Below are 26,410 nucleotides of genomic sequence, written 5' to 3'. Positions count from 1 at the left end.
ACTATTTCCTCCCTTGCTTCTTTTAGCAACCTGACATAAATTTCATCTGGGCATGACAATTTATCAATTTTCGAAGATGCTAAAGCCTTAATGTCTCTTGCTATGTTTACCCCATTCACTATTTCATGCTCCTCCTTATACACAATGCCTGCATTTATCCCTCTTTTATGGGGGCAGACGGAAGTATTCATTAAGAATCATGCCACATTTTCCACCTCCACATATAAATTACCCACAGAATCACAGAATTGTTACAGTGCAGAAGGAAGCCATTCAGCTTGTTAAGACTGCACTTGCTCTCTGAATGAACAATTCACCTTGTGCCATTCCCCTGCCTTCTCCCCATAACCCTGCGCACACTTCTTTTTCAGATAACAATCTAATTCCCATTTGAATGCCTCAATTAAACCTGCTTCCGCCACATTCTTAGGCAATGCATTCCAGACCCCAGTCACTCACTGCATGAAAAAGTTTCCATCATGTCACTTTTGCTTCCTTTGTCAATTACTTTAAATCTGTGCCCTCTCATTCTTGATCCTTTCACTAGTGGGAATAATTTCTCCCTATCTATTCTGTCCAGACCTCTCATGATTTTGAATACCTCTATCAAATCTCCTCTCAGCCTTCCCTTCTCCAAGGGAAACAATCCCAACTTCTCCAATCTCTTTTCCTATCTGAAGTTCCTCATCCATGGAATCTTTGGGTCTCTAATAAGCCCTCCTCTTGCCTTAGTTACCCCCTTTGCTCTATTTATAAAACATCTTTTGAGTTTTCCTCTATTTTACTTGCCAATATTTGTTCATGCTCTCCCTTCACTTTCCTAATTTCCTTTCAAATTTCAGACCAGCATTTTCTCTATGAAGGTTATGAGGGATTGTATAATCATCATTAGTACAATGAAGATCTGTTACACGTATGCTTGTTAGTTGGATCCCTCAAAGGTTCAAGTCACTTTGGAATAAGTAACTATTATAAACAGTGCGGTGTCAGCTCTGCAGCAGTCAGTACGCTTTGTCTTTATGTCTCATTCGCACCCCTCCCCCATTCCATCTGGCCTTTTGGGGACAGCTGGCGGACTTTAAAGTTGAAGAATTTTGGATTAGTGTATGATTATCACATGGTTGTCACATGTATACATGTGCTTTTTTTTTGGTGCGTACAAGGGCTGTGCATGATTTGTGCCCGGACTACACTGACTGCAGATCGTTCAGTAGTGGAGCTTTGGCGTTCTCAGTGACACTGAGCGTTTAGATTCCGGTCAGGTTCAAACAACCTCCGCAACAACTGTCCACATCATTGCCGCTATGGTGAAAGGATAACGGCATCTCTGGAGGCAGCGTATCGCCTTTAAAGATTGAACTTCCAAGAGAGGAGGGACGTTAACAGGAATGCAGTTAACGTGAACCATCGGCACTGAAGAACTGGTGAGTGGAATATAAAGTGATTTAAGTGACCCTATTTTAAGGTGTAAAAGCTAGTTAAGGATAAATAACGAAATTCATTTGTCACTTTGAGCCTTCTCAAAGCTGCATGTTGTCGCCTTTTTGTAGTTATAAGTGCCACGTTTAATGGCACCGGTAAATGCTAGTCTTTTTAAATAAAGGCAGAAAAAGAAAATTATGGTAGGTTTGCTGCACACAGCGAGTGAAAGGGAGCAGTGAATTCTGGTCTGGTTGTATTGATAATCTTTCAACATCTATGGTACAAGACATAATTTGCGCTTTTGCTGCACACACTATCTTAAATGTGAAATGTTCATGTTTGTGGTATAGTTCAGTTTGTATATTAATATCTGTCCTAGGGCATGCATATTTTTGTGTCTAAAGGAGCAGTTCAATCTGCTGCTGTATTTTACAGTTCCCGTCCACGCACAATACACGAGTTTTAAAAACATACTGCGGATTTAGTGCCAAGTTTGTAGCCGCACAACGGTGGTGTGCTCGAGAATTAGAAGCTATATTTATTTATATAACCTTATAATGAGGGATGGGAAGTTCAGTAAAGTGTTTCAATACATGTGTACGCTGTTTCTTCCCGCGACGATGGAGTGACTGCTGAGTGGTTGCAAGGCCTTGGTAGAAAGTAGTCTTGGCCTCCACTGGGATAATTCCAGCAGTTTGATTGAATATACGTACAAATGAGTTTCTGGCATTTTCATTTGAAATAAAGCAGAAAATGCACAGGATATGATATAAACCAGCATCTGCAAGAGAAAGGCGGGTCAGCATTTTGGGTAGGACTTTTCAAATCCAGTTCTTGGTGATTCTACTGCTATTAGATGCTATGATGCTGATTGATCTGCACGTTGAAAAAACGGCAACTACTGTTATTCAGATTTCGACCATTCCAATATCTTATTTGCTTTTTAACTCTAAAACTATAATTCCAACCGTGTGCAAGGGCAAGAAACCAGGTCTAGCACAGATTGTTAGGTATGGGATTGATGTTTCTTTACCCATTTCCTTCCCTCTTTTCCTCCCACCTTTCCTAAAGGTACGCCTGATGCTGGAGCATGTTTGTCAACAGCCAGTTTCTCTGATACCTTGACAAGTGGACTTTGTTTATGTGGGAGCTCGCACAATGTTGCCAAGCTGTTTGATCATGAAAAGTTTCTCGATAACCCTGCCACGTATTCTTCAATGCACATTTTCCGGCAAAGGTTCTGTATAACAGCCAGGGTTGGTAATCTTCGGTAATTTTAATTTCTTCCTAGGTGAGAGACAGAAAGGCCAGTTGTGGCATTTACACCTGTGCCCTAGTAGGAATTAGTTAATGCAGCACTGACTAGTCGTTGAATCTGGAACCTTCCTAACTATTATTATTTCAAATTGCCATGGGGCTGAAATTTCTGTTGATATTTTTAATGAAAGAGTTGGTGTGAGTACCAAATTTGTTTACTTCCTAGAGGAATTTCAAACCACATATAAATTATTGATCCACTGAAACATCAAGAGAACACATTGGTTGCTTTTTAACTTTCAGTAGGGTCATCCTACACCTGGATTCCTTCATTCCCTGTACAAAGATTCCAACTTCACGTTGGAGTTATTACTGCCGCATAAATTATTGTTGGAAATCTTACCAGTTGGTGATTACTGATTCACAAACTGTTTGGAGGAGCCATTATATTGGCTTGCTGGGACATTTAGTGGAATACTCAAGTGAGTGAAAGTCTCATTTCACATAAGCTGAATAAAAAAGGCAAGAAATTGGGCTTGTTATTGCTAGATTTTGAGCGCTATGCTTGCATTTAGATCTCCAAAATAATATTGTAGTGCACACTTTTGAAATGAAATACACTAGACATCATGTTAGTGAGGATAATGAATGGCCACTGGAACCATGCAGAGCAGGCAGATCATGAGCCGCAACACTGATTTGATGCCAGCAGTGCCAATTTGGAACGCAACCTTCAGTCTGTATTAACCTCGTAAAGCTGAACACATGTTAGCAGCTGGAATGACCCACCCCAACATCATTATTTAAAGGGATCTTCAACTACTTACAGGTTAGTTGCTGGTTGATTTCTTCTGGCTGATGCTATGATTCTGCAAGTGTTTGTTACTTTTTATAGTTGTTTCAAGCTACAGAAATCTATAGGGAATGGTGTGGCAAGTGCTAAATGACATTTTGCTGACTGTGAGGCTTTGGCACAAACCAGTTGCTCCCAGACATACGTACAGTAGTGGGCATTCCTTTTTGAATACAATATGCCTTGGAGAGTGAACAGAAGCCACGCAGAGCAGGACAAGCTGCTGGAAGAGGGTGGAGGAGCGAATGGGTCTCAGCCAGAGGCTATTTCCACCTACGGTGTTCATGGAGCCATTCTTCTACCTGAACTTTAGTGGGAAACCATGTGTGAGATGTTTGTGCTTCAGCAAGGATGCCCTCACTGAGATGTGGCACCTCCTGCACTACAAATGCACGCTTGGAGCAGGGCTTGGGCTGCATTGTCAATTCCAAAAGGGAGGTCACTGAGGCTCTCTATTCAATGAGGTTCTAACTTCATTTCATGAGAGTGACTGTCCTTGACAACAAGGCAGCATTTGACTGAGTGTGGCATCAAGGAGCCCTGGCAAAACTGGAGTCAATGGGAATGAGGGGGAAAACTCACCGCTGGTTGGAGTCATACTTAGCACAAAGGAAGATTATTATGGTTGTTGGAGGTCAATCTTCTCAATTCCAGGACATCTCTGCAGAAGTTCCTCAGGGTGGTGTCCTTGGCCCAACCATCTTCAGTTGCTTCATCAATAACATTACTTCCATCATAAGGTCAGAATTGAGGATGTTCGCTGATGATTGCACAATGTTCAGCACCATTCGTGACTCCTCAGATACTGAAGCAGCCCATGTCCAAATGCAGCAAGACCTGGACAATATCCAGGCATGGGCTGACAAGTGCAAGTAAAATTCACACCACACAAGTGTCAGGCAATGACCATCTCCAACAAGAGAGAATCTAACCATCGCCCCTTGGTGATTTAATGGTAGTAGTATCACTGAATCCCCCACTATCAACATCCTGGGCGGTTACCATTAGCCAGAAACTGAATTGGAACAGCAATATAAATACTGTGGCTACAAAAGCAAGTCAAAGGCTAACAATCCTGCAGCGAGTAATTCACCTCCTGACTCCCCAAAGCCTGTCCACTATCTACACAAGGCACAAGTCAGGAGTGTGATGGAATATTCTCTACTTGCCTGGATGAGTGCAGCTCCAATAACATTCAAGAAGCTTGATGCCATCCAGGACAAAGCAGCCTACTTGTTTGGCGCCCATCCACAAACATTCACTCCCTCCATCACCAACAAATAGTGGCAGCAGTGTGCCATCTACAAGATGCACTGCAGGTACTCACCAAGGCTCCTTAGACAGCATCTTCCAAACCCACAACTACTATCATCTAGAAGGAGAAGGGCAGCAGACAGATGGGAACACCACCACCTGGAAGTTCCCCTCCAAGCCACTCACCATCCTGACTTGGAAATATATTGCTGTTCCTTCACTGTCACTGGGTCAAAATCGTGGAACTCCCTCCTAATATCACTGGATGTACCTACAACACATGGACTGCAGCAGTTTAAGAAGGCAAGCTCATCATCCCCTTCTCGAGGGCATTTAGAGATGGGCATTAAATATTGGCCTAGCTAGTGGCACCCACATCCCATGAATGAAAAAAAATTCTCTCTTGCCAGATCTAAGCAGGTGGATTGAACATGTGATGTAAAAACAGAAAATGCTGGAAAAACTCAGCAGGCCTGGCAGCATCTGTGGAGAGAGAGAGACAGAGTTAATGTTTCAAGTCCGTATGACTTCTTCAGAGCTAAAAAGAAATAGAAATGTTATGGCTTTTATACAGCCTACGAGGGTGTGGAGCAGGTGGAGCAAGATAGATGATTAGGGATAGGTGGGAGCTAAGGGGAGATTGACAAAGATATCATGGACACAAGACAAAGGGAGTGTTAATAATAGTGGTAAAGACATAAGAAGGTGCTGATAGTGGCGTAAAGGGAGGAAAACAGAATTGTGCTAATGGATTGAGCATGATTGAGCTAGGATTGCAGACTTTCCCATGGTGCAGGGTACCATTGACAATAAGTACATTGCTTTGCAGGTGCTGCATGCCAACTCTGTCATTTATTGAACTAAGCAAATCACGCAGGTTAATTCTCCTTCTCACATCCCACCTCACCCTCATCCCAAACTCTCTTCTAATTTAGAAGCTGCAGATCGTGTAAGCATGCACCTCCTACTTTCCCCACCCCAACCTTCTATTATAACTTTACTCTTCTGCCATTTTCATTTCATCATCTCACATATCCAAGAAGTGCAATTTCGCCAGCAACTAAGGAACAGCAAGAAGGCAGTTATGCTGAAGACCCACCATCACTCGATATCACACTCTCAGCCATCAACTCAATGATTGCAATTTAGAGGATAGCATTGAGGTAGGACTTGCACATATGGCTTAAAATCAGGCCATGGCACAAGGGCATTACTGATGCTAGCTCACCAGAAGGCAAGGTCACACATGGGTTCTGCTGCAAAGGACTCAATAAGCACTTCAATGAGATGATGCTTTTTCATTCTGCGGCTGTCTGTCATATCAGTTGCTTTTGACTCACCAGGGCAAACCAAGGGATGTCTGCTGCGTGCCAAGGGCTGTCTGCTGACGACATTGCTGATGACTCCAGTGAGCAACCCACAGACACAAATGTGGCATGCAGTGAAAGCCATGGGGCCACATAAAATGTGATGGAGCACACCGTCGCCATGCTGAAGCAATGGGTCCAGTGGCTGGACCACTCTGGAGGAACCTTGCAGTATTGGTCTACTGCATGCTGCACAACCTCTAAGGTGAGCAACTGAGGAGTTGAAGCACGAGTCGGCATCCAGAGGAGGAGAAAGAAGAAAAAAGATGGCAATTGGAATAGTTCCTTATTGCTTATTGGACCCCAAGCTCTGCACAAAGTCCTATGCCAGGTTGGTGCTGGATTTCTCAATGTTCCTTGACATTGAACACAGATTATCTGGCAGGCTCCCCAGTGCACCGAGTATTTCTTTGTGCGTTTCTATCAGCATTCTTCCGTTGGCTTTCCCATTGAAGTGCTTATTGAGTCCTTTGCAGCAGAACCCATGTGTGACCTTGCCTTCTGGTGAGCTAGCATCAGTACTGCCCTTGTCCCATGACCTGATTTTAAGCCATATGTGCAAGTCCTACCTCAATGCTATCCTCTAAATTGCAATCATTGAGTTGATGGCTGAGAGTGTGATATCGAGTGATGGTGGGTCTTCAGCATAACTGCCTTCTTGCTGTTCCTTAGTTGCTGGCGAAATTGCACTTCTTGGATATGTGAGATGATGAAATGAAAATGGCAGAAGAGTAAAGTTATAATAGAAGGCTGGGGTGGGGAAAGTAGGAGGTGCATGCTTACACGATCTGCAGCTTCTAAATTAGAAGAGAGTTTGGGATGAGGGTGAGGTGGGATGTGAGAAGGAGAATTAGGTATGGGAATTCCATCAGCTTTGATGGTTACAGCCTTGCTGCTGGCCACAGACTCAGCAATTGGCATCCCAATAGTGGCCAGCACCATCTCCTCCTTCGGGGTTAGGACTTGCACACAAGTCTAACCCCTTCCAGTTAGTTTCTGTTGCATCTGGTTAAGCGCCACCTTGTTTTGCAAGAATGAGGGAAATTTGTCAGTGAGTGTTGTGCAGTCTGTTTGGGTGATGTGGCTATCATGGTTGAAAAGGTGTCAGTGTGCACAAGCTGTGATATGTCAGTATGCAGTTTGTAGCAGTGCTAAGCGTTTGAAGGTGCAGTGGATATGAATGTTAGATATGAATTGTGCTTGATACATATTATTAGTAGATGAGTAATGGAGGTGTGGTGAATTGAGCAGTGTCTGAGGCTAGTAGTACAATTGGTGGAATATAAGATCATAAGAAATTGGAGCAGGAGTGGGTCCATTTGGCCTTTTGAGCTTCCTCTGTCATTCAATAAGATCATGGCTGATCTAATTGTGACTTCAACTCCACTTTCCTGCCTGCCTCCCTTGTAAATCAACCTTAAATATTTTCAATGACTCCAGCCTCTACTGCTATTCCAAAGACTAGTGTCTTTCTGAGAGAAGAAAGCCCTCTTCATCTCTGTCTTAAATTGGAGACCCCTTATTTTGAAATTGTGCCCCCTAGCTCTAGATTCCCCCATAAAGGGAAACATCTTCTCAGCACCTGCCCTATCATGCCCTCTCAGAATCTTATATACTTCAATAAGTTCACCTCTCATTCTTCTAAATTACAATAAGTATAGGCCCGACCTGTTCAATCTTTCCGCATAAGATAACCTCTTCATCCCAGGAATTAGCCTAGTCAACCTTCTCTGAACTGCTTCCAGTGCAAGTATACCCCTCCTTTAAATAAGGAGACCAAAACTGGACAATGCTCCAGGTATGGTGTCACCATTGTCCCGGTTATGGTGTCACCAATGTCCTGTACAATTGTAGCAAGATTTCCCAACTTTTATATTCCATCCCTCTTGCAATAAAGGCCAACATTCCATTTGCCTCCCTCATTACTTGCTGTTTCTACACACTAACTTTTTGTGATTCTTGTACAAAGACAGCCGGATCTCTCTTTACTGTAGCATTCTGCAATCTGTTTCCATTTAAATAATACTCCAATTTTCTATACTTCCTGCCAATGCGGACAACCTTACAATTTTCCACATTATACTCCATCTGCCAATTTTTTGCCCACTCACTTAACCTATCTACATCCCTTTGCAGACTCTTTGTATCCTTCTCACAACTTGCTTTCCTACCTATCTTTGAATTATCAGAAAATTTGGCTATAATTCATTCAAATTATTAGTATAGATCCCTGTGGCACTCCACTCATTAGTTTGCCAACTTGAAATGGCCCATTTATCTCAACTTTCTGTTTCCTATTAGTTAGCCAATCCTCTAACTATGCTAATATATCACCCAACACCACCAGCTTTTATCTTGTGCAGTAACATTTTATGTGGCACCTTATCGAATGCCTTTTACTATATCTACTGGTATCCTTTACCCATCGTGCTTATTGCATTCTCAAAGAAATCTAATAAATTTGTCAAACACGGCTTCCCTTTCACTAAACCATGTTTGACTCTATCTGATTGTATTATGACTTTTTAAAATGTCCTGCAGCTACCTCCTTAAGAATGGACGCTAGCATTTTCCCAATGACAGATGTTAAGCTAACTCAGCTATAATTTCCTTTTTTCCTTCTCCTTCCTTTCTTGAATAGAGGTGGTACATTTGCAGTTTTCCAATCCACTGGGACCTTTCCAGATTTTAGGAAATTTTGGAACTACAACCAATTCATCAATTATCTCTGCAGCCACTTCTTTTAAGACCCTAGGATGCAGGCCATCAGGTCCAGCGGACTTGTTAACCTTTAGTCCCATTAGTTTTATTAGTAATTTTTCTCTAGTCTTCATGATTATTTTAAGTTCATAACTCCCTCCCTTTGCCTCATGACTTCTACTATTCTTGGGATGCTTCTACTGTGAAGGCTGATACAAATGACATGTTCAAAGTTTCTGCTATTTCCTTGTTTCCCATTATTAATTCCTCAGTCTCACCCTCCAGGGGACTAATGATCACTTTAGTTACTGTTTTCCGTTTTATATCCTTGTAGAAGCTTTCACTGTTTTTATATTTCCTGCTGGTTTTCACTCCGACTTCAATTCCTACCTTTTTTTTTAAGTCATTCTTTGCTGGTTTGAAAATTTTTCCCAATCTTCTGGGCTGCCCATGAAGCTTTGTAGTGTTGTATTTTTTTTTTCAATTTGATATCACCTTTAACTTCTTTAGTTAGCCATGAATGGTGCATCCTTCTTGTAGAATCTTTCTTTCTCAATGAAATGCCTCCTCAAATGTGTGCCACTGATTCCCTACTGTTTCACCTTTTAACCTATTTTCCTATTCGCTTTAGCCAACTCTGTCTTTGTATCCTTGTAGTGCTTTTATTTAAGTTTAAGACACTTTTTAGACTCATTTCTCACTATTAAACTGAATGTGATATTCTTCATGTTAAGATCACTCTTACCCAGAAGATCTTTTACAATGAGGTCAATAATTAATCCTGTCTCATAGCGCATAACCAGGCTTAAAATAGCCTGTTCGCTGGCTACAGATCATATTGTACAAAACTGTCTGGAATACACTCTTTGAAATTATTCCCCTGGCTACCTTTGCCAGTTTGATTCTTCTAATCTATGGTATATGAAGATTGAAATCTCCCACTATGTTTCAGTACTTTATTACAAGCCCCAATTATTTCTTGATTTATACTATGTCCTACTGTACAACTACTGTCAGGGGGCCTATAAACTACTCCCACCTACCCAAACTGATTTAACATCTTGATCTTCTGAACCAAGATCATTCCTCATTACTGTATTGATTTCATCCTTTATTAACAGAGCTACCCCACCTCCTTTCCTTTCTTCCTGTCCTTCTGAAATAGCTTTTGAAGATGCATTCATTGGTCTTGACCACTCGTGTAGGATAATTGAACTTTTCATGGCTCTGCATCCAGATTCTCAGGGCCTGGCTCCTGTCATTGACTTCCACACCTATCTGCTGACAAAGCTGACAATTTAAAATAAAAATCCCAAAACCTCACCAGTAGATCAGTTGTTTTCACTAGTAGGTCACCAGTGTGTTTTTCAGTGATGCAAACTTTTCATTTAATAGTTTTCACCTCACCTCACTTATTTATGGTTCTGCACCTGGAAAAAGGGGTAGTCCATTTACAACAATTGACTAAGCCAGAGTCTTGAAACCTCAGTCTGAGGATGCCAGTACCCGTCTCCAATTACACGACCTTCAATTGAGAGACTCTCTGACCCTGTTCCCACTATAGTAGTTACTGATGATTCTCTTCACCATGACCCAGTAGATAATCATCTCTAATCTGCATACCTACCTAAGTCCTAATGCTACTGCTTCTACTCATTGCCTGAGTGCCTGTTTGTAGTTGAAATAACAAATGATCAGAAAAAAAACATTAAAATAGTTAGGGTGTGTGGAGACATCGATGAAAGCAAAGGGAGCAAAAAAAAATTAATTCAGAGAAAGGGAGACACAAGAAAGAATGAATTCAGAGAAAGGGAGACATAAGAAAGAATGAGAGACTGAAGTGAAGGATGCAGGAGCAATTTATGCTGCCTTTATGGAACACCTTTAGCATCTGGGAAAAGCAGTTTCTGTCACTTATTTATGCTAATGTGGCTCACTCACAAAGTGGTACCACAAATATCTGGTTCATTGCTGCAAAAGTTTGCATACCCTTATGCAAGACTATGATTTATCTCAATAATTTGCTTTATTGCCGACATAATTCATTCTGTGAAGTGCTTTTGAGACATTTGAGACACTGTGGGCGTCATGGCGGGTGTAAGCAGACAATATGCAGGAAGGCCAAAAATCGGTTTCATGCTGTCATTTTGCAATTGTCTGCTCTGCGTTTCCCACTGGCGGACATCGGGAACTTCATTGTAATACAACTGCATATTATTATAAGCCCAGCTTACCAGAATCATCCCCCCATGCTGCACGCCAACGTGTTTCACAACTGTACATAAGCAACATGCACCTGGCGAGCTGCACTTGCTTGGGAACTTCAAGGTTTCTTTGCCTGCCTGGCTTCAGGTAGCACTCACGGTCATCACTGCCAGGCTTCGCAGGCAGCACCACATCACTTTTAGGGGGGCTGGCAGGCAGATCTCTATCTACCAGATCAGCCGTAAGGCAAGGGTGGCTTTTCAACAGCTCCAAGGCTAGGGCTTGCTTGGGGAAGGGGGAGAAGTGGCCTCAGGCCTGGAAAGAGGTTGCAGGGCGAGGGCCGTACTGAGGCTGTGTGTGGGAGCACGTGCTGATCTGTGCAAGTGGATGAGGGCTGAGGGTGCAAGATGGTGAGAGCTGAGGAGATCGTCTCCAGAGGAGATGAAGCCAGAGGATATGAAGGTGTGTGTGAGAGAGTGAGTGACGATTTCTATTGAGCTGGCAATGAGTGAGATGCCAGTTAATGTGTGATGGGCTTGTGAGTGTGTGAGTTTAGAGTGATGAGATGGTTGCCTTACACTGGCGGCACGGATGAAATCATTCATTTTCTTTCTGCACTGGATGGTCAACCTCTTCTGGGCAGCGTTAGCATTGACCAGCACTGCCACCGCCTCCCAAGCTGGAGTGGTGAGATTGCTGGACCTGCTTCAGCCAGAGCACGGGTGGAAGGCATTATGGCGGGCCTCCAAAAAGCATTTCAATGACAGGTCGCTGAACTCTTCTTGGCTTTTAGGGCCTTGTCTTCACTGGAGCAGTCCTGATCTGCAAGCATTGACAGCTGTGTGGGTGGCTGCCGTTTAGATATGACATCCTGCGTGAGGAAGTGGCGAGGTAATGGGGTGGTGTGCGATTCAGGGGCTGCCCGCCAGCGAGATGGTGAGTTTCCTGTGGCTGCATAATTAATGAGGTGGGATTGGGATGGTATGGTGTGAAAAGCCACCATTGTGGCCAGCAGATGAAACATTCTTTTTCCTGCCTGCTACCGCAGTTAGTGCAAATCTGGGACAATCTCGCCCTGTGTGTAAAAGCACTACGTAAATACAAGTCTCTTTTCTACAACTACAGCATTGTATTTCATTGGGTGGATTAGGTTGAACACTAAGTTCAAAGCTAGTTTGGCACAGGTGAATTTTCTGATTGTGCCCTGGTGTACTGGGGGTGCATGTTAGGAAATTACATGTGATTAGCCCCAGATTTTTCATTTGTTAGCTTTAATAGACAAAAAAATTAATGAGCCGGTAGCATACAATATCCCAATTATGTGCTCTCAGCAAAACTGCTGTTCTCCAAAAGTGCACAAGTGGAAACTTTACCCTGTAATGTAAGCCTCACATATCCTTTGTACAAACTGGGTAAAGGGAAACTGTTCATGCAGGCCTCGTACTACATGGATTATGTTTGTTTTTCTTCAAACTTCAGCACACACAAAACTAAATTCTCTAAGTCTAGGCTGGTAGCAAAATACCTCACCTTCTGCCAACACATACTGAAAAAATCAATCGTTGGAAGATTGTGGGGAAAATGCTTCAATTTTTCAAGTCTTTTCTCACATTTGTATTTCCTCAACATAGGCAGTAGCCTTAATGAATCTGAATAATACCCGTTGTAAAGCTTCAGTGTCCTTCTAGTGTGGAGCCCAATACAGTAACTGAGATCTTATCAGGGCTTTGTATAGGCTTATCATTACCTCTTGGCTTTTATATTCTATGCCATGTGATAATACCTAGAATTCTGTTAGCTTTTTTCACAGCCCTGTCAACCTGAAGATGCTGTCTTTAATGCTCTTTGAGCCTGTACCCACAAATCTCTCTGCTTCTTCACAGCATAATCCTACTTCCATTCATTACTGCTCTTTTTTTTACTAAAATGCATTACTTCATACTTAACTGACATTGAATCCCATCTGTAATTATTCTGCCCATTTCCCTTGTAGCTGTGCATCACATTCAGTCTTAAAGAAACAATTCAATCCATTCTAGTTTGAAGTTTGTGTGTATGCATTGATAACATTCCTACAATGCACAATGCACTGGAATAATCCTTCCATGTGGGTGAAGGATTCTGTGATCATGCTTTAAGGATATGTCCATCTGATTCTTACTGGTCCAGTGTTTAAGGATGGTATACAACTTCTTGATGGGAATGCATCAGACTATTATTGGTGGTCTTTGTGGGGAAAGATATAGCAGCTTCAGGTAGGAGACAGGAGAACGTGTTTTTTATGCAGCAAGTTGTAATGATCTGGAATGAAGCGCCTGAAAGGATGGTGGAAGCAGATTCACTACTGACTTCTCTAAAGGGAATTGGATATATTCTTGAAGTGGGAATAAACAGGGGAATGCAGTGTTTTTTGGATGAGATGTTAAGCCAAGGCCTTCTCTGCCCCCTCAGGTGGATGTAAAAGACCCCATGGCATTATTTTGAAGATGAGCAGGGGAGGTTTCTCGTTGTCCTGGTCAATCAACATCACAAAAAACAGATTATCTTGGCTGTGATCACTTTGCTGTTTGTGAGAACTTGCTGCATGCAAATTGGCTGCCATGTTTCCTACAACAGTAACTGCACTTCTAAAAAGTACTTCATTGGCTGTAAAGTACTTGGTGTCCTGATATTCACTACATATATGCAAGTGCTTCTTTTTCCTAATTGAAGAGCTCTTTTAAAGAGTCAGCACTTGCACAGTGAGCTGCATGACCTTTTTCTATGCAGTACGCTTCTATTATTTATGATCTTAAGCACATCTTAGCTTTGGTATTACTGTACCAGCTGCTGTTACATTTAGCACATACTTTGCAAATCAATACTAGTTGAACTGGCAGGTTTTGAATTAATTTGAAGCTAGCAGTTCCACAGTACTGTTCTCAGCCTGTGGGATTGCTGAAAGTGAATGCATGCTTCTTTTTATTCTTCCTTCTGTAACAAGGGTGTACCTGTGGTTTGTGCTGGAGAATATTTGCTTGACTTTTTTGTTTCCGTAGTTGATGCAACAGATCAGTGCACTAAAATAGGCAATTGGAACTTCTCCATTGATTTTTACTTGTCCCAGTGTGTTGCTAGGGAATATTCAGTTTGGGAAAGATCTGATATGAACGGAAGAGGCGTCTAATTGAAGGTTTAGAATAATAATCAACAGTATAAATTGGGCTTTTGGATTATAAACCAATTTTGAACTTCAGGGGCATCTGCTCCAATTATAATTTATCACACAGCTGATTAATGTTAATAATAGCTGCTAACATCTGGAAACACTTGTTCTGTATTGACAGTTGCATTTAAGTCCTTGTGATGTGTAGACCTTCTGGAGACTGCAGTCTTTGATTTTTTTGTAGACTTTTTAAATAGAACATTTGTGCACCTTTATTTTTGAGTGTTGTCTGACTTGTATTTTGTAGTTTGATGGTTTTCTTGGTTTGTGTTGAAATTTTGATTTGAGAACAATAGCAGCAGAAACGAGGACACTGAGCAGAGGGGAACTTGAAGTAAACAGAACTGGTTTTAAGTCTTAAATTGTCAGCAGAGTCCCTTGTAAATGCCCTGGTCATCTTTTTTTGAAGATTTTAGCTCGCAAAGGTCATGCTGAAACAAACATGAACACACCAATGAAGGTACAAATGTTTGGAGTAGCTTTGAGGTAATATTAATAATTTATAGCTGAAGTAGATAGCAGTTTAAGTAAAAATTAAGCGTTACTTCCTTGTTTCACATCTTTTCATTGTGTGCCATTTACTCTTATCTGATTTGCTCTCCTTTATTTTTATTATGTCCAATATACTTTACCATTTTTTCTTCTAATCTCTTCTTCTCGAAGTTAAAATATTGTGTACTTTCTTCATGTCACGTGACTACCAATATTTGTTTGGAGCTGGGTATAAAGTCCAAGAGCTGTCTTCTGGGCCAGAACTTTCGGGTTGGCAGGCATGGGTTGGGGTCCACTCACTGACGTGTAAAATGAAGCGCAGTGATGTCGGGCACACATTCAGGTTTTAAGTTTGGTGGGTACGCAGCGTGCAGAACTGTCAAAGGCCTATTAAGGCCATTTAAATATCAATTAAAACAATAAACTGAGCTGCTGGTCCAACTTTAAGGTTGGCGGGCAGGCAAAGAGCCCAGGCAGCCTTCGCATTTATCATGGAAACTCATCCGCGGGCGGATGAGGTTTCATGAAGATTTTTTAAGTTTTATAAAAATTTTAATAACATTCATAGAGATGTCCCAGCTCATGTGACACTTTCATATGAGGGGACATGTCTTAAATTTTATTTTCTTCATTAGAATTTTCAGAACTTAAAGTAATCTCCCTGAGGCAGCTCTTTGCCTCAGGAAGATTTCGGTGCTTTCGCATGCATGCGCACAAGAACGTACTCCCGGACTCAAGCAATCCCCCCCTGCCCACACAGGGAGTGCTCAGTGCTTCCAGGTACATGTCATGGTGGGCGGGCCTTAATTGGCCCACCCACGTAAAACGGTGGTGGCCAGTGCCCAGTCAGTTGCGGGCGGCGATTGGCTGTGCACCCGCCTGCTCCTGCCGCCCCCCCCGGTTGAGAAAATTCACCTCTGGTTACTTGCAAACTGACTTAAAATGCCATTTAACTGAAACAAATCATCTACCACAAGTCTTAAAAACTATGTTGTTCTTGCATTCCACTGATATTGAAATATTCATAAGGTCCTGTCATTACTAGAGTTACACAATAGAAGAATTACCTAAAGAGCTGTTCATTATTGTACTACCCTTTAAAAATTTTTTCCTCTTAACTTAGTGCAGGAGCCTCTTAAATTTTTATTAGTTCATGGGATCATTGGAAAGGCCAATATTTATTGCACATCCCTAATTGCCCTTGGGAAACTGGTTACTGTAACTGCCCTTGAGCTGCCTTCATGAATCAATGCTGTCCAATTTGTGAAGGTACTCCCACACTGCTATTTTGTAGGGAGTTTCATGATTATCAACCAGCTGTAGTGAAGTAATGGTGATATGCTGCCAAGTTGAGATGGTGCATGACTTTGAGGGGAACTTACATATGGTGGTGTTCCCATGCACCTACTCAGAACCACAGAATCTTTACAGTGCAGAAGGAGGCCATTCAGCCCATAGAGTCTGCACTGGCTCCCTGAAAGAGCATTCTACCCATAACATTGCACATTCTTTCTTTTCAGATAGCTACCCAATTTCCTTTTGAATACCTCAATCAAACCTGCCTCTACCACCCTCCTAGGAAGTTTGTTCCAGAGTCCAATCACCCTCTGTGTGAAAAGAAATTTCCTCACATCACTTCTATTCCGTTTGCCAATTATTTTGAACCTATGCCCCCTAGTTCTTAATGCTCCCTTGAATGAGAACGGTTTCTTGCTATTTACAGAAAACGCTGGAAAAACTCAGCATGTCTGACAGCATCTGTGGAGAGAGAAACAGAGTTAACGTTTTGAGTCTGTATGACCTTTCTTCAGAATCATTCTTGTAAATCTCCTCTGTACTCTCCAATGCCTTCACATCCTTCCTCAAGTATGGTGCCCAGAACTGGATGCAGTATCCCAGATAACGCTTAACTAGTGTCTTATACAAATTCAACGTGACCTCCTTACTCTTGTACTCAATGCCCCTGTTAATAAAGTCTAAGATACTATATACTTTATTAACTGCTCTCTCAACATGCCCTGCCATCATCAATGACTTATGTTATATATAAACCAAGGTATCTCTGTTCTTGCACCTCCTTTAGAGTTTCTCCCTTTACTTTATACTGTCTCTCCAAATGAATCACCTCATACTTCTCTGCATTGAACTTCACCTGCCATTGTCTGGCCAATCCACCAACATGTATATGTCCTTTTGAAGTTCAAAACTATCTTCATCACAGTTGACAATGTTTCCAATCTTCCTATCATCTGCAAATTTTGAAATAACACCCTGAATACCACAGTCTAGGTCATTAATATATATCAGGAAGAGCAAGGGTACTAATACTGATCCCTGGGGAATACCACTACAAACCTTCCTCCAATCTAAAAAACAACCATTTATTAATACTCTGTTTCCTGTCACTCAGCCAATTTCTTATCCAAGTGCCTACTCTACCTTTTATTCCATGAGTTAGAATTTCATGCACAAGTCTGTTGTGTGGCACTCTATCAAAAACCTTTTGAAAATCAACCTTCTCTGTTGCCTCCTCAAAAAAACTCCAACAAGTTAGTTAAACATGATTTTCCCTTAATAAATCCATGCTGGCTTTCCTTAATTATTCTGCACTTGTTTAAGTGAATACTGATTTTGTCCCAAACTATAGTTTCCAGAAGTTTCCCTACCACCTGAAGTCAAACAGACTGGTCTGTAGTTGCCGGCATTATCCTTGCACCTCTTTGTGAACAAGGGTGTAATATTTGCAATTCTCCAGTTCTCTGGCACCAACCCTGCATCTAAGGAAGACTGGAAGATTATCACTAGTACCTCTGCAATTTCCACTTTCACTTCCCTCAGTACCCTTGGAAGCATCTCATCCGGTCCTGGTACCTTATCAATTTTAAGTAAAGATAGCCTTTCTAAACCCTCCTTCTCAATTGTAAATTCTTCTAGTGGACCAGTTACCTCTTCTCTCACCTCAGCCTGGGTAGCATCTTACTTTGTAAAGATAGATGCAAAGTATTCGTTTAATACCTTCGCTATTTCTCCTGCCTCCATGTGCAAGTCCCTTTTTTTTACCCTTAATCGGATGACTTTCTAGGCATCGGAGCAGGAGTAGGCCTTTTAGTCCCTGAAACCTGTTTTGCCATTCAGTGAGATCGTGGCTAGTATGTACCTAATCCCATCTAGGTAATAGAAATGCAGGTTTGGGAGTTGCAGTTGAAGAAGTCTTGGTGAGTTGCTGTAGTGATCATCTTGCTGATTATATAGACTGCAACTCACTGTGCGCTGGTGGTGGGGAGAGTGAATGTTTAAGATGGTGGATGGAGTGCCAGTAAAACATGTTGCTTTGTTTTGGATGTTGTTGAGTTTCTTGAGTGTAATTGGAGCTGCACTCATCTAGGCAAGTGGACAGTATTCCAAATCACTCCTGCAGCGATATCCTGGAGCTGAGATGCTTGACCTCCAAATGACCCTAACAACCTTTCTGCTAGGTATGACTCCAGCCAGTGGAGAGTTTCTCTCTGATTCCAACTGACTTCAATTTTATAGGGTTCCTTGGTGCCACACTTGGTTAAATGCTGCCTTGATGTCAAGGGCAATCACTCTCACCTCAATTCTAGTATTCAACTCTTTTGTCTAAATTTAGAAGAAGTCTCTAATGGGTTCTGGAGCAAAGTGGTCCAGAACCCAAAGAACCCAAACTGAGCATCGTTGAGCAAGATATTGGTGAGTCAGTGCTGTTTGATAGCACTGTAGACAACACATTACATCACTTAACAAAAACAGAATTACCTGGAAAAACTCAGCAGGTCTGGCAGCATCAGCGGAGAAGAAAAGAGTTGACATTTCGAGTCCTCATGACCCTTCAACAGGAGGACTCGAAACATCAACTCTTTTCTTCTCCGCTGATGCTGCCAGACCTGCTGAGTTTTTCCAGGTAATTCTATTTTTGTTTTGGATTTCCAGCATCCGCAGTTTTTTTGTTTTTTACATTACATCACTTGGCTGATATCTTGACAGTAGACCAATGGGATGATAATGCCCAGACAGGATTTGTCCTGATTTTATGGACGGGCATTGATGGGCATACTGTCAACTGTGGTTCAGTCCATTCCTGGACTTGAGCACAAAAGCACTAGGCTGACATTCAATGCTGAGTTAGTGTTGCATTGGTAACATCTTTTGGATGAAACGTTAAACTGAGGCTCCTTCTGCCTGTGGAGGTAAAAGTTCCTATGGCACTAATTTGAAAAAGAACAGAAAGTTACCCCCAGTATCCTGGCTAATATTTATCCCTCAGTCAACATCACAAAACAGATTTTCTGGTCATTATTGCATTGTTTTTTTGGGAATGAAAAATATCCTAGAGTTTCCATGTTGCATTTGATGGGATTGAGGTGCCTTGATATGCCTCTATTTATCAACTTATCAGAAATAAAACTAAGACTTAACAATAACTCCCTGTGTTGAGTTGATATTGGTCAGCTCCTACTCCTTCTGGTCTGTGGCCTGCTCCACCACTGTGCTTTATATCCCGCTCTACTCTCACTCAGCTCCTACTCCTTCTGGTCTGTGGCCTGCTCTGCCATTGCGCTTTATATCCCACTCCACTCTCACTCAGCTCCTGAGATTGTCTGCAAAATCTTTCAATCTTTTTAAAAGATTACTGTCATAGGCGCATTTATTTAATTCTAAAGCAGATGATTCTGTTGTGGATGCTTTTGCTAAGAGGATTAATAAATCAGTTGGCAGCTACTCCTTGCCAAATCTGTTTGCGATGTCTAAGAGCTTATATGTGCCTGCAGCACATCTGTTGGATATTAGCAATTCTGAGAAGCCACTCAAAAGGTACAAGGACAAATGGTTCCGAAATGTGTTATTGCTACCATAGCTCATAATACATTATTGCACTTAACTCTTTTCTAAACTGTTGTTTGTTAGCATTTATCATTACTGTAGGTAGTGTCCTAGTTGAATGTGTGTTGATATCTACCAAAAGAGGGCCAGCCCTTCCTATGTTTCAGCCAAATCAACTGTACACAGTGAATAATAACGTTTGCAATTTGTGCAGTGTCTAGGTATTAGGCTTTGCATACTCCCAAGTGGAGACCATTCAGAGTATGTTGAGGCTGCACAGAATGCCTGTTGGCACACCCTCCACCAGTCACCATAATGATGCAGCAGCAGCTCTGTCATAGAATTATGGACATGAGGAGAATTTTTTTCTCCTGGAGGATCGTTAGTTTGTTGAATTCACTTCGCCAGAGAGTACTGGAGACTGAGTCAATAAATTTATTCAAAGCTGAGTTAGACAGATTTTTGATCAACAAAAGATTATGAGGGGACAGGCAGGAAAGTGGAGTTGAGGCCACAGTCAGATCAGCCATGATTTTATTGAATGGCGGAACAGGCTCAACAGGCCATATAGCCTCCTCCTATTCCCAATTCTTGCGTCCTTGTGTGCTAATTAAGATCATATACAACTTGAATGTGATCATCTTGCCTTCATACTCCAGTCCTTTCTCTCACCTGTGCAGACAGAATAGTCAACTGCTAATCTTAATGCCATTCACACATTGACCCTCTTGAATGATTTTGCTCTACCACATGGAGATTAAGGATGGCAGAAGGATTTGTGGCACTCCATATCAGTGGAGTATTTGGAATTGGAATAGGTTGTATGGCTGTTTGGGGAGGATTAGGGTGGAGTAGGGGATACTTGCTGATTCCAAGTGGGCTATCTGAAAACAAGTGCCAGGTCTCTCTGAAGGATGATGAGCTCTTGGTCTGAATTTAGATCACTGATGGTTAGTATCAGTTCCTGTTTTCGATTGTTCTATCTAAGTGAGTGCATCCCTAAGGTCAGGGAAATCTTTCTTTATGATTGCAACTTTCTCTAGACTGTCCAGCCCTTACCATCAGGTTCCTTAGATAATTCAGCCCATATGAAACAATGACCATCTAAGCTACTGACCCCTATGTTTCTTAGTCCCTGCTTACACATGCTTCTTTTGCAATCACCACATTTCCTCTATGAATTGCAGTGCATTCCAGCAAACCACGGTCAGGATTTTATGGCACCTCCCGCCCAGCGGGATATTACAAACCTGCTGAACTGAATGGAGATTTAAATGGCTCAAAGCATCAGCTAGGAGGAGATACATTGCAACAGGGCCATAAAATCCTGGCCCATGTAACAAAATATTTGCTATACTTACTGTTTTTTCACTCTGTTGAATTGCCTCAAGGTGTTTTGCACAGTGAATTACTTTCGGACTGTAGTGACTGTTACTAGGTAAGAAAAACAACAATGAAATGAATAATGATGTTGGTTGAGGGAGAATTCTTAAAGGCATAAGGAGAACTACCTGCTCTCCTTTCAATAGCACCATGGAATCATGAGCATCCCTGTCAATAAGCAGATTAGATGTTGGTTTAACATCTTATTGATTGTAACAAAGTAGAAAGGGGAGTTCAGTTTGAGGAGACTCTGATTTGAGCTCAGGAACTACAAAATGAGTCAAATGTGTATGAACAAATGTTAAGCACAGCGTAGTTAGAAAGATTGAGCAAATTTAAACACATTCCATCCCCAAAAAAATCAAGCAATTCAATTTAAGATAAAAAGTTTTAGGATCAAGGCTCATGAAAGTCAAGCATTGTCAAGTCAAGTCAAGATTTTGCCATGTACATTATGAATGAAGTGAACATTTCACCATTGTCATTTTAATTATATCCTGGAATAGAACTGTCAAATTATAGGAGTTATAGAATTATAGAATAGAATTATATATTGGTAGAATAAATATAGCACAAACCTATACAGTTTGACCATGAGTAATTAAAGCCATCGATAAAACTGTGGTTACCAGTTAAATGTACGTGAATGCAATTAGTTTTACAGGGTGGGAGTAGATCTTATTTTATATATTAGGTATGAACAACTCCCCAGTTCATTCAAGTGATCAATAAAAAGTAATTCACTTCACTGAATCCTAAAGTAAGAGTCACCGGTTTCAAGCCAAGAGTGGAGGTATGGAAACACAAAGCAATGGTAGCTTTTGTTAAGGCCAGTGCAGTAGCTTGAGTTTAATTGAAAAGAATGTTTTTTTTAAGAACTTTAGGAGAAAGGACAAGGGGATTTAGTGAGTAGCAGAGAACTACTGCAGCATCCACAACCACAATCACAACTCTGTAGCAGCTGTGACAAAAATTAATATTTTTTTGTTTTAGATTATTTATTTGATTTCTTCTTGTTGTTAACAGTGCGAACAGAGTAAGGTCAGTTACTGTTCACCGGTTCTGCAAGTTTGTGTAGAATATACATCATGGTCTGGTAATCTTTATACCTCCTGTGATAAAACCTAAAATTCTAGTAGCCTTTTACAAAGTCCAAAGTTAACAACAGGAAGAAATCAAATAAATAATCTAAGACAAAAAAAATTAATTTTTGTCACAGCTGCTACAGAGTTGTGATTGTGGTTGTGGATGCTGCAGTAGTCCTCTGCTACTCACTAAATCCCTTCAAATGTTTTGTAAAGGTGCACCCCAAATCCCTCTCCTCTTCCACAGTGTCAGGAAGATATAATAATTGTCACAATATTATTGGAATTTATTGTTAAGTTGAGTATAGTGGGGTCAGTGTTTATGTCTGTGTGTGTGTGTGATTTAATTGAATTAAAGGCAGCTGGTCTGAAGGCTTTGATGTATTAGAAGATAAGATAGGTTTGAAATGTTAAATAGGTAGACATAGGTGTAAAGGGAACATTCGCATTTTTAAATAAACCAGACTAGAGGAGGAGTGAAATGTGTCACCTAGCCAGGTGAAGTTCAGAAACAAGTGTGTTTATTTTTCCCAAAGATTACTGGTGAGATTAGTACTACGAGAGATTTTTATTATCAGAAAGGTAAAGTCCAAAGACATAGTGAAACAGAGGGAATTTGTATTCAAAGGGGTAAATATGTACAAAGGAGTGAAGGCTGTTTTTGAGGGTAGGCATTTTGAGATCTAATGACTGTGAAAAGCCTTCAGCATCTATGCCTCAAGCTGCTGTCTACAATGAACTGAAGTTAAGAAACTCACTTTGAATTCGACTGGTTCAGGGTATCATGTTTCTTTGCCAGGGTCTTTTAAAATCTATGTATTTTGCTGTTGCCTAAATGAAAGTGTAACTGGGAGTTAGATTGATTAGAGGATTTAGAAATTATCATAGTAGTAATTTGTAGATCTGTATATGTAATTTTAAATCATTTCTTCTATTAATAAAGGTTTAACTTAAGAAACCTATAAGTCTTGGTGGTCTTATCACTTGTGAACTCTACTTGTGAACTCAAGGCAGGCACCTTGAAATTTATACAAATTGCAAAACAAGTTTTGGCATTTGTTTCAAGTTCCCTCTGGGATTTGAGCAGCTCAGCATTTACCATCAGCTGTGCCATAACAGCAGCCCTAAAACTATTTCCATTCGGGGCATAATTACTGCTGTTATTTTTTTTACAAAAATGTATCACCTTACAATTACTGACATTGAATTGCATCTGTCACTTTTCAGCTTATTCTCCATCTTATTAATATCCCTTTGCAACTTGCTTTGCTCATCTAAGGAATTAACTATACCTCCTATTTTGTGTCATCGGCAAGTTTTATAACACACCTTCCAAATTTTTTTTCATTCTTTCACAGGATGTGGGCATCGCTGGCTAGGCTGGCACTTTGTTGCCCATCCCTAATTACCCTTGAGAAAGTGGTGGTTGTCTTAGTAGGATCTGGTACATACAGGGTTAATGTGGGACTGAGTACAGTATTGTCCGCACAGTGATGTAAGAATACACCTGACTCAGAGCCAGGGTCAGTCTGGAGATGGACAGATCTGGTTTAAGACCTAGAATGGGGTCAGCTCCACACCTGTACCTTCTACAATTAATATGTATATAGTTATGAGTTGTTAATAATGACCTGTTGTTAACATACTCCATACTTTATGATATCTGAAGCAGGATTCTTTATGGTGGCAGCCTTGGGATTAAAACCCTCATCCTTACAACAATGCTGAGAAACTAAGGGCAGAATCGTTCCAGGTTTGCACAAAGTGCGGTAATGGGTGGGAAAAAAGTCAATTTACCAGCCAGCTGCAAAGGCAAGCTTTCTTGCCGTATCGTTGCCTTCCCGCCTCATTAATTATTCACTCATGTGGAGCATGCCGTTTTGCTGGTGGGTGGTTTTCAATTCACCCACCACGCCGTCACCTTGCTGCTTCCTCACGCCAGGCGCCATACTTAAACTGCAACCCTGTGCACACCTCTCAGCGCTTTCAGGTCTGCTGCACAGAAGGCATGGCCCCAAAAGGCAAGAAAACTGCAGCCCCCTTGACTCAGTGATGCGTTCCTGGAATGCCTTTTGAATGCTGTGGAGGCCCACTGTGATGTCCTCTACCCCTGCTCTGGCCAGAGGAGGGGCAGTAACATCACCAATCTGGCTTGGGAGACACTGGCAGCAGTGGTCAGTGCTAACACTGCCCACAAAAGGTCAACCATCCAGTGCAGAAAGAGGATGAACGATCTCACCCATGACACCAGGGTAAGTCGACCATCTCATCAATCTCAACTCACAACTCAAGCCCATTACACATTCACTGGCATCTCAGTTACTGCCAGCTTAAGAGACATCACCACTCACTTTATCTCACACACTCTCACATCTCCATTTTGCCTCACCTCCTCTGGGGATTACCTCCTCATCCCGTCAATGGCTCCATGCAGCACACACACACATGCACACTTGGCACCCTTCTCATCTGCTCACACTCTCTCATCTGTCTTTATGCAGGACCAGATTGCTCACAAGAAAAGAGAGAGGTCCCACACCGGAAGTTGAGTGCCGGACATCAAGGTCCTCATTCCCTTCGAAGACCGCGCATTAGAACTGGCCGGAGAGGATGTGGACCATTCCTGCAGCGATGGGGTGGTCGGCACCAAGCATCCAAGTGAGGATCATGCACCAAATCATCCCTATGACAGCTCAACCGAGTCCACTGTTGCATGTACTGTGAAGGCCATACACTAATAACCTCCATTTTCTTTCATAGGCACATCTGGCACTTTACCTTCAGGCAACCTTGGCCCTGACTTTAGTACTGATAGCGCCACGGATGAGGACCCTGAGGATAGCACGCTTGAAGACCCATCACAGCGCTCACCCACCACCTTCACCAGCGCAGTGACACACACCTCGGTGGGACCTACATGTGCATCAGGCTCAGGTTCACTATGTACAAAGAACATCTGGTGAGAACAGCACAAAAACTGTTCCACAGCAGGTGGAGGCAGGGACAGCCGGCACTCGGAGGACTGCTGGAGGTAAGGAATCTGCTGAGTCCGATGATGAGCCTCTGGAATCGATCCTTAATCAGTTGTTGGAGCTACAGCGACAATCACTGGAACAGCAGGAAGGGATGACACCTGCGCTGATCAAATTGCAAGGCATGATGAAGGGGTCCAAACTGCCTTCAGTCCAAGGTGATTGCGCCATCATGCCAATGCACTGAGGTCAACATTGGCAGGATGATGGCCACCATGGAGACCTTGGCCCAGGCCATCTGCCCTGCACTGCTGTGCAGACTGAACTCCATCGCTGACGCCATAGTTGGCCTCCAAAAGTGTCAGTACGAGAAGGCTGCGGGACAGTTGGCTCTCACTCCAGCGGCCCCTTCTCCTCAAGGACTCAACCAGTGGCCGTCGGCAACCCATAGGGAGGAGGACCAGTAGCTCGACACCCCGGGACCACCCACCCAGGTGACTCTGGGAATAAAAACAAAAAACTGTGGATGCTGGAAATCCAAAACAAAAATAGAAATACCTGGAAAAACTCAGCAGGTCTGGCAGCATCGGCGGAGAAGAGCAAAGTTGACGTTTTGAGTCCTCGTGACCCTTCAACAGAACTAAGTAGAAATAGGAAAGGGGTGAAATATAAGCTGGTTTAAGTTGGGGGGGGTGCTTGTTGGGACAAGCAAGCAGTGATAGGAGGAGATAACTAAAAGATATCACATACAAAAGAACAAAGAGGTGTTGAAGGTGGTGATATTATCTAAAAAAATGTGCTAATTAAGAGTGGAGAGCAGGTCAAGCAAGGTAGCTCTAGTGGGGGTGGGCTGAAATAAACAGAGGGTGGAATACATTTAAAAATAATGGAAATAGGTGGGAAAAGAAAAATCTATATAAATTATTGGAAAAAACAAAAGGGAGGGGGAAGAAATGGAAAGGGGGTGGGGATGGAGGAGGGAGTTCAAGATCTTAAGTTGTTAAACTCAATATTCAGTCCGGAAGGCTGCAAAGTGCCTAGTCGGAAGATGAGGTGCTGTTCTTCCAGTTTGCGTTGAGCTTCACTGGAACAATGCAGCAAGCCAAGGACAGACATGTGGGCAAGCGAGCAGGGTCGAGTGTGAAAATGGCAAGTGACAGGAAGGTCTGGGTAATGCTTGTGGACAGATCGCAGGTGTTCTGCAAAGCGGTCACCCAGTCTGCGTTTGGTCTCTCCAATGTAGAGGAAACCGCATCGGGAGCAACGAATGCAGTAGACTAAGTTGGGGGAAATGCAAGTGAAATGCTGCTTCACTTGAAAGGAGTGTTTGGGCCCTTGGACAGTGAGGATAGAGGAAGTGAAGGGGCAGGTGT

The 26,410-nt window shown here is 42.1% G+C and overlaps 1 protein-coding gene across 1 annotated transcript in view; it reads left to right on the top strand.

Moving 5' to 3' along the window:
* Nucleotides 1-1,268: 1,268 nt before the first annotated feature.
* Nucleotides 1,269-26,410, top strand: part of LOC121289276 (CMP-N-acetylneuraminate-beta-1,4-galactoside alpha-2,3-sialyltransferase-like) — a 651,606-nt gene continuing 626,464 nt past the window's right edge. Inside the window, exon 1 of the mRNA XM_041208545.1 lies at nucleotides 1,269-1,424. The gene's annotated coding sequence lies outside the window, so the exon portion shown is untranslated. The remainder of the gene's footprint in view (nucleotides 1,425-26,410) is intronic.

Source organism: Carcharodon carcharias, chromosome 16 (genome assembly GCF_017639515.1).
Source record: "Carcharodon carcharias isolate sCarCar2 chromosome 16, sCarCar2.pri, whole genome shotgun sequence".
Classification (NCBI taxonomy): Eukaryota; Metazoa; Chordata; class Chondrichthyes; order Lamniformes; family Lamnidae; genus Carcharodon; species Carcharodon carcharias.
Note: the sequence above shows the minus strand (reverse complement) of the source record. Positions and strands in the feature narration are given on the sequence as shown.